This window comes from Pan paniscus, chromosome 22 (assembly GCF_029289425.2).
Source record: "Pan paniscus chromosome 22, NHGRI_mPanPan1-v2.0_pri, whole genome shotgun sequence".
Lineage (NCBI taxonomy): Eukaryota > Metazoa > Chordata > Mammalia > Primates > Hominidae > Pan > Pan paniscus.
Genome location: NC_073271.2, coordinates 30,369,962 through 30,383,863, shown reverse-complemented (window position 1 = coordinate 30,383,863; position 13,902 = coordinate 30,369,962). Strand labels below are relative to the sequence as shown.

General features: G+C 41.5%; 1 non-coding gene across 2 annotated transcripts in view; it reads right to left on the bottom strand.

The window, feature by feature from the left end:
- Positions 1 to 13,902, bottom strand: part of LOC106634235 (uncharacterized) — a 147,243-nt gene that overhangs the window by 62,516 nt on the left and 70,825 nt on the right. Inside the window, exons 1-2 of one of the 2 annotated variants that reach the window (XR_010111093.1) lie at positions 12,245 to 12,339; positions 1,653 to 1,753 (exon numbers count right to left, since the gene is read on the bottom strand). This is a non-coding gene — a transcript (uncharacterized LOC106634235). Of the gene's footprint in view, positions 1 to 1,652; positions 1,754 to 12,244; positions 12,340 to 13,902 lie in introns of those variants that run through there. The other variant, XR_001337609.5, reaches the window with a different exon arrangement.

The window sequence follows — 13,902 nt, the reverse complement described above, 5'->3', positions numbered from 1 at the left end:
GAAGGACTTCCTACCAGTAGCTGCTGAGTATCCATGGAGTTCCCCCATGACACTCAACCTGGGGGCTCCAGAAATCTGGAGAGGACAGGAAATGAGAGCAGACCCGCATCTCCTTGGAGGGTGTGGTTGGGGGTTTCCCCAGCAGGATGCCTGGAACCACGAATGCATAGACCTTAATGGATTAACAAGAGGACTTCCAGCAGGACCCAGAAGAGGACCTAGCTAGGTGGCCAACACCCACATTTCTGTGGATTCCCTCTCCACTCAGCCCTTTTCTCAGCTCTCTGAAATTTGTGGTTATGGATGCAAAGATCATTCTGAGAAAGGTACCTCTCTCCCCACCTGCCGCCAGTCCATGACCTTAATATGGTTAGACTCACCAGACTTTGGATAAGTCCTTTGGATTTTCCAAGATATGGATTTTCACTTTATTTCACAATGCTTTGAGCAGTTCTTGAGTTTTTTCAGATATTTATTTTTCTCCTTATCTAGAGTGGACATGGGTGAGGCTCAGTGGGTTTTTCCTGGGGGCAGTGATCATCAACTCCTTGAAAGCAGTAACCATTCCATTTTTAAATTTATGGATTCAACCAATATTTATTGAGGATGTACCAGGCACTGATCCAGTTGCTGAATTTCTAGTTCTGAGCAAAACAGATAGGGCCTCGACCTTTAAGGAACTTAGAGTCTGATGGAAGGGACAGGTGTTAAATTCACAATTACAACAATAAATATAAAAGTACACACCGTGATTGTACAGGAGACTGACAGACCAACAACTGGGCAGGAGTAGAGGGTTTGTGTGTGGGAAAGAAGAACCATGGAGGTTGGAAAAGAAGCACAGGGTGCTATGAAAGAGTATAACAGAGGCCTCAGTTAGGTTAGGAGGGGATCAGGAAAGGCCTCACAGAGGAAATAGCCTGAAAGATGAAGGAGCCTTAGCCAGGGAATGATTTGGGGACTGGTGGGGTCTGACTGAGCCCAGTAAGAAGTGGAGACAAGGGCATGCAAGGAGCTGGAAGGTAAAGAGGGGTAGATCCACAGGGTCTTCAGGAAGTGTGAACACTTCCATTTTAAGCCAAGTGCAGTGGGAATCCATTGATGGGTTTGGGGCAAGGTTGTAGGCTGATTTGGTTTCTACTTAGAGGAGATCACTCTAGCTGCAGAAGTGGAGGCCACAAATGGATGTGAGAAGACAGGTAGGAGGCTAATGGGGAGTGGGAGACTCTAGGTGAGAACTGTTGGTGCTGGACCTGGCAGGGCAGTTGAGATGGAGAGAAGTAGACAGATTGCAGACATACTGAGAAGGAGGAGCAGGCTCTGGTTGTAGTGCAGGAGATATTACTGCAGGAGCAACTAAAATAGGTGGACAGTGATTTTGTTTTTGTAAGGGGAATACACTGGAGGGTCAGGTTTGAGGGGAAGGTCAGGAGATCCACTTTGGAAGTGTTAATGTTGAGGAGTTTGGGAGAGCAGCAAACAGAGCTGGCAAGGAGGCAGTTAAATATTAATGTCCTGGAGCCCAGAGGAGAGTCAAGGCTGCCTTCTCCGTGATGCCTGGCAGGGCTCTGCATCCACTAGACAGGCCCAATGCATGGCTGTTGACCTAAAGCAATCATGACCCTAAATGCTCACCTTAATCTGCCACTTACCCTGGGGCTCCCAGGAACCCTCGTCTCGGGAAGACTTAACAGTCACTGTCGCCACATTTTGGAAATGTTAAAGTCCAATCACAAACACTCCAGAAAATTGCCTAGAGGGAACCAAAAGAGTTAAATGCATAGTAAGTATTAAAATTACTCTATTTATCCTTAAGCTTCCTCTCATCTTAAAGTTTGTATACTCAAGTCCCAATATAATAAAATCTGGATTAAGCTGTTGTAGAGCTTAATGGAGCCAAGTGCCTATGCCAAGTCTCAGTTAATACATTTTAAATGAAAACACACCAGCAAGATCTAGAACAAGGGTCAGGAATCATAAAATAAATACCACAAAAATAATTCTCCATTGTGAAATGACGGGTGTCATGCCCCTGGGAGTCTAAAATCTCTTCTGAATTAAACAATCTTTTCACTTGGAGACAATTAGCAAACTGTTGGCAGGCTCTGCTCTTACCTTGCGCGAGGGAAAGAGAAAGAAATTCAGAAAGTGAAGCCAGAAACTTGTCTACCTCTGTTTCCAAGCTTGGCTCTAAACACTGTCAAAATGTTATTGCTCTGGTTCGAGGAAAGAGACTGACAGACCAACAACTGGGCAGGAGTAGAGGTTAGTGCCTGGGAGAGAAGAGCCAAGTTGTGCAAACATTTAGAGCCTTCTAGAAGCTGAATGAACTTCTATCTCTGGGGATACCTTTGTTTTCTGGGGGTCACGGGTGGTGTAGTAAACTAATACTGTTTCCCATCCATCCCTCTAACACCAGTCTCATCTTGAATCCTGCCACAGAACCTCGTGCTCCTCTTAGGGAAGTAACTGAACTACATTCTTCGCTCTGGTGACAGTGAAGGATGGGTCTCATCACCTGTGGGGGCTTGTTTTGCCAGTGCCTGCAGTCTTTTTCAAACCTCTACAGGCACTTTGTGTTCCTAGCTAATACTGGAGCAGTGCCCACTCCTGAAATGCTGAGCCATAGGCCTTCTTTTCAGCTGCAGAGAGCTCTGTGCCCCCACAGAGAATGCCCTTCAGTCAGGCAAAGGCAGGGGCGAGACGCCATGTTTAAATTCAGACCTGCCTCAGAGTCTGTCCTCCTTGGGAGGCCTTGAGATCTGCATGTTTCTCAAAGGGACACATCCCAGCAGGAGGATTTCCTGTTGGTGCCACTATACTGGGTCTCGCTGAGTTTTAGCCTCTATGCTCAGCCTGTCATGCCAGTGCCCGCACATGGTGACTAAAATGCCCCTTTCACATTTCCAAACACTCCCCTAGAAGAGGTGGTACCTGGTAATAACCACTATCAGGGGAAACCCCAGAACAGAAGGAGTCAGGGACCCAGGGCTGTGTCTTTCTTCTACCTCAGTCACACCCAGGTCTGGGACAATCAACAGGAACCAATGCACCACTGTGTTACCAGCCTCTAAGCTGCCTCCTGCAAGCCTCTAAGCTGCCTGCCTCCCATGTCGCCCACCCTACCCAGCTCAGTCTCAGGTGGGCTGAGAGGGGCCAGCCGTGTTGCCATCTTCCCCACCTCTCATGGCTTCAGTGACAGCACCTGTCGTGGCTTCTTCTCCTCACATGATAATCGGAGACACCTCTTCCTTTACAGTAGGACCCAGAAAGAGCCATTATTAACAAATGCCCCAATGGGCTTTTACATTTCTTGAGTGTGAGGATATGAGGGTGAATGAACAGTTTAATTATGTGAGCAGGGGGCTAGGAGTGGGTGCTGACATGACTGGTAGCTCCGTTGTTCTCAACAGACATATTGCTGCCACCTGACCAAAGCTACAGTAAACACAGCCACACATCTGAACTGAATTTTGACAAGACCCTGTTTCCAGACTCTTCTTTGTCAAAAGCAGCTGTATCTACCACAAAATGGAGGGTTTGTCCTTGAAAAACTTAATAATGTCGAAGAGACAAGGGATGGCCAGCTTGTGAATGGTATAAACACAGTGTCTCAAAACCACAGGTGATCCCAGGTGGTCAAGATGAAGGAAGAAAGAGGTCACTTTTCTGAGGGTTCACGCAACTAAGCATGTGTGAAATTCAGAGTTAACTGACAGGAGCACATGAGTGGCCCAGCATGGGTGATTCCCAACCTCACAGTGGGGCAAATGGACCATAGCAAAGGTCTCCAGGCCAAAACATGAGTATCGTTTACCCTAATTAAATCTACTCTGCAGGGGGCCTGAGGCATGGCTATCATGCCTTGTGAGAACCTTTGGACAGCCAAGCAACTTGTAGCCACTATGTCTGGCTCAGAGAAAATAAACAGCAATCAACATCTTGGCCTAGATTATAAATTTAAATTTTTAGGGAAGTTATTTTCCAAGGTTGGATCAGTGTTTCACTTCATTATTACATATATATATATATATATATATAAAATCTTCATGCACATTGCTACTACTGGCTTCTGGCCAGGTCTACTCTGCCAAGAGTAGAAAAACTATGAGAAAAGCTTTTTTTTAACATTTCTAAACTGACTAGAAACAGAAGGTGCAAGGAATCTAGACAGTGGTTGGCAAGAGGAGAAAAAAAGGGGAGATGTATGATTTGGAGGCCAGAGTAGAGAGACATTGCAGAGGAAGAATATCTAGCACTCAAAAATGAATCTTACTGGGATGGGGATGAAAGATGGAAAAAGAACCACAAAAGGAAAGCTCACAGTTCAAATCCGGATTCTGGAAGAATGCTGGAAGCCTCAGTAGATTTGGGGAGTCCATATCAGTTTGGTGCTTTCAGTGATTCCATCCAAGCTCATGATCAAGTTCAAAGGAACATCGTGGATGGGGCTTATATCCAGAATTCTACCAGCTCAGAGTTTTCTCAAGGGCCTGCTTCCCACCTTCCAAACTCTTTACTCTTTTTTAATCTCACAGAATTTCATTTTGCTGTTTTTCTACCTAGAATCTCTTACCTGTCTCACCTCTGTGAATGGATGACACCCTCAGGTAGCCTGGCCATCTCTGATTTTCATCATCTCAAAACCCATTTTCTATTATCCACTCTCCACCCCATCCCCTACATTGCAGCCCACTCCACGCTCTGCAGTTTTGACAAGTGAAACTCAACTTTTCATCTGAACAAAGGCTAGAATGTGCCACACAGAAGGCTAACTCAAGGTTCCAGTTGTCTGTGTCAAAAGGGAACAAAAGGAAGAAAAAGGAGTCAGGAAGGGAACTTGGGGAGAATACAAGCTTGTTTTTGTACATGATAAGTGCAAACTGGAAGTTGAATCTGGAGCTCAAGAGCTAAGAGAAGGAATACATTTTGGGAGTCAGCATAAAGGTAAAAGATGAATCCACGAAGGTGCTTTGTGTGAGCAATTTCCATGGCCACCTACAAATTCATCTACATTTAGACTCATCCTTATATTGTTGCCCCTCATATCTGTATTCAAGATGAATCCCCCATCTACAGTAATAAGTCCATTCTTTCCCACCTCCTTGGGAACATTGTTCCAACAAGTAACTCCTTTCCTGTATCTTCAACTGTCTTTTACCACCAGCTCTTAATATTCAGCCTACAAACATGTCCAAATCTCTCTTATCTTTAAAATAACAACAAATTAATTAAGAAAAAAGAAAAAAATTCCCTCCTCTGGCCCTGATTCTCTCCAGCCACTGCCTTGTTTTCATGTTTTTTGCATGAAAAACATGAAAGAAAAGAGATTTGCCTGGAAGAGGAATAGATACTCACTGCCTTTACTTCCTCATTTCCCATCAATTGTTCACTTGCTAAAGTCACCAGTAATCTCCATGTCTCCAAATCCAATGGATTTATTTCAATCCTTATCTTATTGGACACCTCTAGATATAACATTGTTGTTCCTTGAAATTCTCTGTTCCCTTTATCTCCATGGCTCCTCTTTCCTGGTTCTCCTTATTCTTCTTTGATCTCTTCTCATTGGCCTTCTTTGAAGAGCTCTTCCTCTACTACCACTACGTTGGTATTCCCCCAAGTTTTAATCTTGGGCCATATTTTCTGTCCTTTTGCATGTTCCCTATGGGCAATCTCTGTGATAGACTTCTAATTTAGTTCCATTATCACTAGAGAACACATTCTGTATTATTTCATGTCTTTTAAATTATTGAGACTTGTTTTATGCTTTAGCATATGAACTTAATGAATGTCCATATGAAAATTAAAAGAATGAGTGTTCTGTTTTCGTCATGGGGAGCTTTCTATAAATGTCAATTATATCACATTGTTCATATATTGTTCTAGTCTTACATATGCCTGTTGATTTTCCTCTCCTATCAATTAGAGAAAAGAGTGTTGATATCTTCAACTATAATTGTGAATTTGTCCATTTATCCTTTCAGTTATGTTAGTTTTTGCTTCATGTATTTTGAAGCTCTGTTATTGATGAATATACATTTAAAATTGTTTTGTATTCCTTATAAATTGATCACTTTTTCTTTATGAACTCTCCTTTTTCATCCCTGTAATAGTCCTTGTTCTGAGTCTACTTTGTCTAAAACTAATATGGACAATTCTGCTTTCTTTGGATTAGTGTTAATAGAGTATATATTTTATATCCTTTAACTTTTAATCTATCTGTGTCTTCATATAGTTTTTTGCAGGCATCATATAATGGGGTCTTGCTATCCAATCTGACAATCTGCCTTTTAATTGGGATGTTTAGACCATTTGTATCTAATTTAATTACCCATATGGTAGTATTCCAGTATACCATCTTTCTATTTGTTTTCTATATGTCCTCTCTATTCTTCACTCCCCTTTCCCCTATTTTACTTCCTTCTTTTGAATTAATTGAGAATTCTTTATGATTCATTTTATCTCCACTACTGGTGAGCAACTAAGAAGTAAAATCTGGTGAGTGTGGTGTCATGAAAGTCAACATAAAAGAATATTTCAAAAAAAATTGAAGTTATCAACACTATGTTAAATGCCTCTGAGACCTTGAATAAATATAGACATAAAAATGACCGTGGGGTCTTGCAACATAGAGGTCAATCTGGTGGCCTCAGTAGAAACAACCTCAGTGAGCTGGTGGGGTTATAAACCCAGTCTAACCGGGATGAGGAGAGAATAAAAGATGAGGACGAGAAACAGGTACCATGAGCAACTCAAGAAGTTTTGCTATGAAAGGGAGGAAAGAGAATGTGATGGTGATTCCTAAAGTATATGACATCAACAGGAATTATTTGTTAAGAAGGGAAATATTAGAACACATTTGAGTGCTGGTGAAAATGATTCTGTAAAGAGAAGAAGACTGATAGATTGATGTTAGAGGAGCTAGAGGGAGCAAGTACCTTATCAAAAGAAGAAAAGGTAGGTTCTAGAACACACGTAGAGGGGGTAAATTTTGGTAGGAAAAGGGTCATATTGTCATTTGTGGGAAAAAAAAGCAGCAAATATGTGGGGCAAACATAAGATTGGCTGGTGATTTCTTTTTATGGAAAGAGGAAGGACTTTCTATATTACCCCATGTTCTAGAAGATGTGTAAGTAGAGATTATTAGCAGATGATGTCCATATGTAAAAAGTGCTATAACAAAAGGAGTTCTAGATCACAACATATGGACATAGAGGTTAGTTCCAGATGAAGAATCAGAGAGATCTTTTTAGAAGTGGTATTATTTGAGCCTGGTTTTGAAAAATGGGTAGAATGTAAATAGTTGTTCATTTGTTGGCAAATATCTACGGAAACATTATAACCACTTATGAGCTATGCCATAAGCCAGACAGGGTCACTGCCCTCAGAAACTGCTAGACAAAACTGGGAAGAGGTTCCCAGGCAGAGGAAAGAATAGGAGTAAAAGGAAAATAATTGATGAGAAATAAGGGAAATGGGCAAGTGATAACCAAAGTGTGGAAGAACATAGGTGGAAGACTAAGGAGTTACTGAAGATTTTTGAGCTGTGAAGCACTACTAATCAGAGTTATCTGTTATGGGGAGGCCAGAAAGCCAGGTAGCAGAGGGCAGGGTCCCACATTCATAAACAGTCTTAAATTGAAACTTTTGACATTATCTCCAAATGAGCTCATATACCCAGTCATAGCAATACATTGATAGAAATGAGAGAAGATGATGTTCATTCAGCAGATTTTAAACTTATGTCCTAATATTGGTCTACATAACCTATAATATCTATGAAATCCCACTTTTTTTAAACCCTATCATTTTTGTGGGTGGCACAATTATATTCAACTTGGATTTTCATGTTAAAAACATTGATTTGTTAAACGGAAATATTTAAAATATTCTACCATTTGAGGAACTTGGAAACTGTGTGTGTGTGTGTGTGTGTGTGTGTGTGTGTGTGTGTGTGTGTGTGATATATAGCAGAATTCTTAAAAGAATGGAAGTGATAAAGATGCAACCACTGAGAGGTTCTGCTTGGAATCACAGCATCATTACCTTTCATGAACTGAAAATAGCTTTCTTCTTTCTGTAGTCTTTTATGATATGCTAAGAAGCATCAGCTGATCAAACAGATGGTAAATTATTACAGTTCTTTTATTAATGTCAACTCTGGTCTCATCATATTAGCAATGGTCACATATTGCAACTCATTCTGCCTTTGCAGGCACTCTGTACCAATTAATAGAATTTAATTCCAGTCCATTGACATTTTAAAAAGGGTTTCAAAGTAAACAATTTGATACAATTTAATTACAATGCTTTGAAATTCAGCTAAGATTAATGGAGTTAAAGAAGAACATACATAAAATTCTTGACAGACACAAAGTGATTACTAAATGAAACTATCATGAGAATACAAAAGATACTTATTTGAATTTCAATTAGCACTGAGAAATGAACCCTGTATGCAAACAAAATTAGAACACACATTAAGCAATGCTGAGGGTAGAAACTGATGTCTCCAGAACACATGAATCCATATCCTTCACTGTCTGCCTTCTCCACAGACCCAGGCTAAAACATGGATAGAGTCATTAAGTATCTACACAGCATTATATGAAAAAAATTACAAAAGTACAAATATTTACTGATCAAGAAAATTCTCTTGCTATTCTTCTATTAAAAATTTATAACTTTGGTTAAATATTACCCTGTTTTTTCTTCTTTGTTAGAATCCAAATACTTTTGGGCAGGAATTTGCCTGACCCTGAAGAGCCACATTCAAATCTAGGTGAGAACAAAACATAACACTCAGGGCTCCTGGACTTGCAGCTGCATATAGTAACTATGCGGATTTTAACTTGACTGCCTTTGGGAAGAGAAGACATATAAATTTCATTAGGAAAGGCTAGGTTTCTAGCTATAAATGTGGGAAGATGGATGTGTGCATGTGTGCTGTAGGACTAAGAAGTGGAATACTGTGGGCATCTGTTGTTTTGTCTGTCCTGCACCCCATTTCCTTTGTGGGACCTTCTCCTCTTCCATACCAGTCATGTGATTATGGACAGAGAGACAATCCCAGCAACCCAACGCCATCTCTCAGCACAGAACAGGGCAACCAACACAGTCCCTGATGATCAAAGTACCCAATTATTCTAACTACAAGGGCTGGTGCAAGTGTAATTCCTTCTCTGGTATTTTTCAATTGAAGCTGGGATAAAATCATTTTAGAAAACAGAAGATCCCAGGATGAAATGCGGAATGTAGAGGAATAAGGTACAGTAACTTTGGAAGTGAGTGGAGTCTGTAAGACTGAAGGTTAAGGAACTGTACATAAGCCCAGCACTGTACCCTAGCTGATAAAGTTGTTTCCCATGATGGTACAGTTAACAACTTTGAAATCATTATATATGCATACTGAAACTGAACAATTAAGTAAATGGATAGCAGATGGTAAGAGCTAGGTTTCTTAATGTTAGAGTGGGAGGTTACAGACAGGAAAGGGAAAGAGGCTAGAATGATCTATGTAGTAATAGATTAGAGTCGGAGACATCAGTATGAACACATATTTGGCTTAATATAGATACAAGTAGTTACATATAAAAATATGTAAGATATGTGTAAATACACAAGTTAGTATACCACACATACATATATCCTTACTCTGTCAGTTGAGGGAGCCTAGATTCAATGACCACTTAGTTGCAACGAGCACACCTACCACCTAGATCTTGGTTTCTAATAGCATTCTCCAATAAAAGGAACCAGGCCTCCTTAGAGAACTGGCTGCTTCTAGGACTGGAGCAAGAAAGATACATACAAAATAATCCTGGGACATCTTGTAGGGCCAAAAAGTAAGAAAGTGCTCAAGACAAAAGCAAGAACAAAAACCCCACATTTCTACGTCAAAGGGACACAGGAACTAACCGAAAGAGCTCTCAATGGCCAAAGGTGGAACAATTTGAGCAACAAAATTAGAAAGTAGTATTGGATGATAACCCAATGTATAAAATAAATATCAGTGAGAGCATACTAATATAAATAAGTGCCCAGATCAATACATGGGGGAGAATGAGTAAATCTCTTGTGCAGAAGAATTCCAAATAATTTCTGTAGGTGGAGTACACCTCAAGAAGGCAAATAGCTCTCCATTCCTTAAGTGTGGGCTGTACATAATGACTTCCTTCCAAAGAGTGCAAAATGGAAAGGGGAGAAAAAGAGTAACTTTACAATGTGCAAATATGAAAAAAACACTGCCTCAACCATGTGGTCAAGGTTAAAATCAGCAGTGATAAATCATGTTGATAGTCTGTACATCTGATATGATGTAATAAGAATGGTATTTTACTTCTGTGGTCTTCCTCCCCAAATCCAATAACCTTAGTCTAATCATGAGAACAACATCAGACAAATCTCAGCTGAGGAACAGGCTACAAGATACCTGACCAGTACTTCTTAAAACTGTGAAGGTCGTCACAAAGAAAATCTGAGAAACTCTCACAACCAAGGGGAGCCTAAGAATTCACAATAATTAAATGCAATGTGGCATCCGGGATAGAATCCTGGGACAGAAAAGAGACATTAGAGAAAAACTAAAGAAATCTGAACAAAGGGTTGACTTTAATTAAAAATAATGCCTTAATATCTGTTCATTAATTGTGACAAATGTATCATACTAATGTTAATTAGTGAACATGTAAAATATTAATAAGAGGGAATGTGGGGCACATAGAAATTCTAGGCTATCTTCACAACAATTCCACAAATCTCAAACTATTCTAAAATTAAAAGTTTATTTTAAAAAATAACCCAATATCAGCAGAGCCAGCTCTCTCTGGTGTGGCATCTCCCTGGTGTGGGAAGAGGGGAGGAGAGGTCTGAGCCCTCCCCAGCTGGCCATGACCGACCTGACTACTCCCCATTCTTCTTGGCCTCTATTGTTTCTAGACTTCCTGTTCAAGGTCCCCCAGATCTGTTCCTTGGATCCACCTGGGTTCCCCTTCTTCCACCATTCTTTGGCACAAGACCCAGCTGGGACTCCCCTTGTCCTTCACATCATTTTCTCCAGGTGTCCCAGGCATGACGTTCATGGTTAATGTGAGCCCTCACTCAATGCCAGTAAATACTTAGAAATATTGTGTTGTGACACACCCACCTCTGCTCCCCTCTGCTTCTGCCCATTTTAGTAGGAGGAGTTATTTTTCTACATAAGACACTGCGAGGGATTTACCAAGAAAGAAGACCTAAAGTTTTCTCAGACTCTGAAGACCTAGAACATTCTCAGGCTCTAAAGTTCCAACATGCCCCTGCCCTTCCCCCAAGGCAATGCACAAGGGTCCTTTCTCATAAACAGCTGCAAATCATGCGTTTGGCCCATAAAATTTGTTCTGGCTCTAGCCTCATGCCCTAGAGTTTCCCTCTCCCTATTTCCTAGCTCTACTGCCATCACTTCTCTCTGTAACCTAAAGCATCAACTTAGTACTACAAAGACTCCAGTTAGATAGGATCTTCAACAGGGCTACAGCCATGGGTTTGCATCAGCTGCTGCTGTGTGCAAATTGTTGCACCAGTATGCATCTGTCAAGAGGGATGTGTAGAAATCAGAAAAAAAAAATGGAAATTTCGTAAACTTTATCCTGGAAAAATAGCCAAGACATCTGGAAAAGCACCAAGGAAAGGATGCATAAAGGAAAAGGGATTCAATAGGATATATTTTGTTTCCTGTGGCTGCTGTAATAATTTACCATAAACTTGGTGACTTAAAACAACTGAAGTTTATTTTCTCATGATTCTGGAGGGCAGATTTCTGAAATCAAGGTGTCAGCAGGGCTGCGCTCCCTGCAGAGGCTCTAGGGGAGGAGACTTCCTTGCCTCTCCCATCTTCCAAAGGCTGCAGGCATTCCTTGGCTTGTGGCCACATCACTCCAACCTCTGCCACCATCTTCACATGGCTATACCCCCTTCTCTGTGTCTCTGTCTTATCATTTTTTGTCTCTTATAAGAGCATTTGTCATTAGATTTAAGACCCATCTGGGTAATCCAGGATGATCTTATCTCAAGCTGCCTGACTTTACTTAGTTATATTAATAAAGACTCTTTTTCCAAATAAGGTCACATTCAAAGAATCCAGGACATTCACATATACTTTGGGGGACCACCATTCAAACCACTTATATTAGTCTGTCCTCATGCTCCTAATAAAGACATACCCAAGACTGGGTAATTTGTAAAGAAAGAGGTTTAATGGACTCACAGTTTCACATGGCTGGGGAGGCCTCACAGTCATTGCGGAAGGTGAAGGAGGAGCAAAGTCACATCTGACATGGCAGCAGGCAAGAAAGCATGTGCAGGGAAACTGCCCTTTTATAGAACCATCAGATCTCCTGAGGCTTATTCACTATCATGAGAACAGCATGGGAAAAGTCCACCCCCATGACTCAATTACCTCCCACCAGGTCCCTCCCACAACACGTAGGGATTATGGGAGCTACAGCTCAAGATGAGATTTGGCGGGCACACAGCCAAACCACATCACCACTCCATGGAACTTCAAAGAAAAGAGTTAAGATAACTGCCCGTCTTAAGCATGAAAAAAAAACAAACACCCCCAAGTGTGGTTGTTTGATGGTGAATGGATATTTTGACACAATGGGCACAAGAAGGGGCATGATACATTTGTGCTTCATTGGATTTCAACCTTGTTCACTTGAAAAAAAAATGCAGAAGCCCGGGCTTCACTCCAGACCAACTGAATACAAATCTCTAGAGGATGGGGCCTGGATATCAATATTTTTCAAAGCTTCCCCCGTGATTCTAATGTGTAGCTAGGGCTACGAACCACTGGGCCAGGTGAGACAGGAAGAGTTACAGACCCCATTGTTTTTGTTGCAAAGCTCCTAACCCACCCTGAGAGCAAGTGGAAGAGAGCCCTGTCCCCTCTTTAAACCCACTGCCCAAGCAGTCATTTCTCAGCATTCAGCCGCTAGAGATGTGTCCTAGGGACCTGCCTCTCCAGAACTGGGTGGAGTTGACTTTCTCAACTTCTCTTTTGCCAGTATCTGTGTGGCCTCCCAGACCCATGTGCACACACATGCACACACACACACATTGTTCTCTTACCATAAGTGATTCCTCCCTCTTTCTGTATTTGAGATCCTCCTCCCCAAATGGGGATATTCCAGTCAGTGCTAGGAATCCCTACTAAGAACAGCATCATTTTCCTGAAAGTTCTGCCCCCAGTGGAAACCACATCTTTACCTCATCAAACTGTTTCTTTTCTAATTAGTGTGTACATGAAGTGCTAGATCCAATGAGAAAGACACGAGTCAGCTCATTAGAGTTCTCAGGTTTATATTGAAAGGAAAATTAGATCTGCATTTATCTAAAGGAATACATACTCTCGGTCAGATAATGAAAAATGCACCAAATGGCTTTTTAAATGGAGCACAAATATGCTTTGATTGTTCTTTTTGTTTATGTTTTGTTTTGTTTTGTTTTTGAAATGGAGTCTCGCTCTGTCACCCAGGCTGGAGTGCAGTGGCACAATCTCGGTTCACTGCAACCTCCACCTCCCAAGTTCAAGCGATTCTCCTGCCTCAGACTCCCGAGTAGCTGGGACTACTGGCGCCCGCCAAAAAGCCCAGCTAATTTTTTGTATTTTCAGTAGAGACAGGGTTTCACCGTGTTGGCCAGGACGGTCTCAATCTCTTGACTTTGTGATCCGCCTGCCTCGGTCTCCCAAAGTGCTGAGATCACAGGTGGGAGCCACCACGCCTGGCCGCTTCGATTGTTTTTAATGACACTCTCTTTTACACGAGTGACATCAAAGGAAGCACCAGTTAACCAGAAGTGAAGCCAAACTGGGTTGCCTTTGAAAGGGAACAAGTAACTCACTATCCTGTAATCACCACT